Source organism: Aquarana catesbeiana, linkage group LG02 (genome assembly GCF_042186555.1).
Source record: "Aquarana catesbeiana isolate 2022-GZ linkage group LG02, ASM4218655v1, whole genome shotgun sequence".
Classification (NCBI taxonomy): domain Eukaryota; kingdom Metazoa; phylum Chordata; class Amphibia; order Anura; family Ranidae; genus Aquarana; species Aquarana catesbeiana.
Genome location: NC_133325.1, coordinates 757,927,806 through 757,930,929, shown reverse-complemented (window position 1 = coordinate 757,930,929; position 3,124 = coordinate 757,927,806).

Below are 3,124 nucleotides of genomic sequence, written 5' to 3'. Positions count from 1 at the left end.
CATGTCAAAGAAAAAAAAAAGCGCACACACACAAACACACGAAAAATCAAACAAATTGTATTTATTGAAATGGTAAATGGAAAAAAAATCTCAGAAATATAAATACAAGTATGAAGACATTAGCACTCTGATTCAATCCTCTTTTGCTGACTGATAACACTAGATATGAAAACATTACAAAGTCATATTAGAAGTATACAGAGAAAATCTTACATCTATGTACAATACTCAGCCAAGGTTCAGAGTGATGCAACACAGCTGTTTTTTTTTTTATTTATTTTTTTTTTTTTTTAACTTTTATAATTTTTGACCAAAAAAAAAAAAAAACTCAAGGATAAAATTACTTTTGCCGTGACATCTCCTGGTCAGTGCCTTCACAGCATTAAATAAATAAAATGCTCTTAATACCAGTGGATTTTGCATAGTCACCTCTGAGATAACTAACACTTATCTATGTACCTTTATTTTAGGAGGGGGACATATGCCCCAAAACGGACACTCTTGCTGTTTATGGAGCCTTGCATCATAGTCGTACATTAATACCTGGCTAACAATTATAAAACAGAACAAAATGTATATCATTTATAAATAGAGTAATAAACAATCCCTCAATAATTCAACATTAAAAGGCCAGATAATGTCTCAAATATGTAGAGTATATTTAGTTTTCAACAGTACGCCAAGATGTTGAAGAACAAGAGATTGCAGTATTTTATACCAATTCGTCACAGTCTTACAATGCCATACTGTTAAATGCACATATGGGATTGGGTGCAATGTACTAGGAGGACACCAGTGCTGGTCACACCTTTCACACTGGGGCGATTTGCAGGCGCTATTGCGCTAAAAATAGCGCGTGCAAACCGACCTGAAACAGCCGCTGCTGTGTCTCCAATGTGAAAGCCCCGAGAGCTTTCACACTGGAGTGGTGAGCCAGCAGGACGCAAAAAAAAGTTCTGCTAGCAGCATCTTTGGAGCGGACTGTATACCGCTCTTGCCCATTGAAATCAATGGGGGAGCGCGGCTATACCGCCGGCAAAGCGCCTCTGCAGAGGCGCTTTGCAGTGGTTTTTAACCCTTTCTCGGCCTCTAGCGGAGGGTAAAACCGCCCTGCTAGCGGCCGAATACCGCCGCTAAAACGACGGTAAAGCGCCGCTTTACCGCTGACGCACCTCCCACCCCAGTGTGAAAGGGGCCTTAGACCTGTAGAATGAATGTAAAAGTGGGCCTTATTATGTGAAGTGTTGGGCCTCATTCACATGAGGCCCAACCACCATGAGCCGCGTGCAGGCAGCTGATGTTAGGCCGGCCATACACTGTTCAAATCTGCTGAACCGGCCGAGATTCAAACCGTAAATGGGCAGGCTGAATGTACCAAGCTGATCGATCAATCAGCTTGGGTACAACCAGCCTGGTGGATTCTCTTGCAATCATCGCTAGCAATAATCACCGTCTACTCCCAGCGGGGACGGCTTTCCCCGCTGGGAGCAGACAATGGCCCGGCAGGAGGGATTCCCACATCAACACTGTGTTGATGGGGGAAATCGAGCAAATTTCTTTCCTGCAAACCATGGTTGCAGGAAAGAAATTTGCTCCATGTATGGCTGGCCTAAAGCCTCGTACACACGATCGGATTTTCGGCAGGGAATTGTGTGAAAACAGACTGTTTGCTTAAAATCTGACTGTTAGTACGCTCCATCAGACAATTGTTGTCCAACTTCCAGGCAACAAATGTTGGATGGCAGGCTAGTAAATCTTCGGTGGACAACGGTCTGTTGTCAGATTTTCCTATCGTATGTACACAAGTCCGTCACACAAAAGTTAAAAGTACAAACACGCATGCTCGGAATCAATGCACACCAAACACGACACTAGCAGAAGGTGCACAAAGGGTGGTGCTCAAGAGCTGAAATTCCACATAGTACATCACTACGTTCGTGTTTGTTGGCCGACAATTGTGTACCGTTTGTATGCAAGACAAGTTGCCGGCAAACGCCCTTCGGCCAAAAGTCTGGCGCTTTGTCTGCTGAAAATCCGATCGTGTGTACGAGGCTTAGGTCTATGAGGACGCAGCAGCGGCACAGACACAGCCTGAGCATCCTAATTTGAGAGGCTTGTAGGGGGAACGCATTCTGCATTCAGTGCCGCTCTCCCCTTCACCTCTCATAAATGATGACATTTACATTGGCTGCCTGCGTGCAGCACCTGTCCGCATAAACAAACAGCCTATTTACTGTGTACGGGCCTCCACATCAGTGTGACCAAGGCCTTAATAAGGACCTCTCTCTCATTAATAAGATATGGAAACCTAGCAACTTTTCCAATTTGCTCCATTAAAAGCTTTTCTTTACTCTTTAACCTTGCTGGAAATTCAGTGAGCTTATCGGCTCCTGTGCTGTTTGCAGTGCTATTGCAAGCAGTGTGTATATGAGCTACTGTTCTGTAATTCCAACACACTTTCCACCCTAAGGTGCCAACCCTGCTCCTCCACAGGATACAGCGAACTGAGCGATCGTTGTCATTATAAGACAGCAAATGTGTTACTGGCAGGAACAATAGGTAAGAATAAAGCTTGGAAAATAAAAACTAATATAACAACCACATATATGGACTGATAAGAGGTAATATATTTATTTTTTTTCTTGGGTTTAGATACACTTAATTTATCCTGGTGGTCAAGTCCGATGCTAGTCCGATTAGCCATTTTCAGAGGTACCTCTTCAGAGATGGGCTGTCTCTATTCCCTTCAGCCACCAAATGTATTGACTACAATGGCAAAAGCTTTTTTTTTTTTAAATTTAAAGTGATATTAAAGCTTTGGATTTTTTACAGTGCTTTTGCACAGAGCATCCCCGATCCTCCCCTTCTCGGGCCCCCTACCGGCGCGCTCCTGGCCTCTCCCTCCTGCTGCTAGAGCAAGCAGCTTGCTATGGCGGCAGCCCAGCAGGCTTGCTCCCGAGCTGCTGCTCTAAATGTTCATTCACACACAGAGCCACGGCTCGGCCCTGCCCCTCTCTCCTCATTGGCTGCGATTGACAGCAGCAGGAGCCAATGGCTATCACTGCTCTCCCAGCCAATGAGGAGGGAGAGACCTGGGGTTCTCATGCACATCACTGGATCAAGA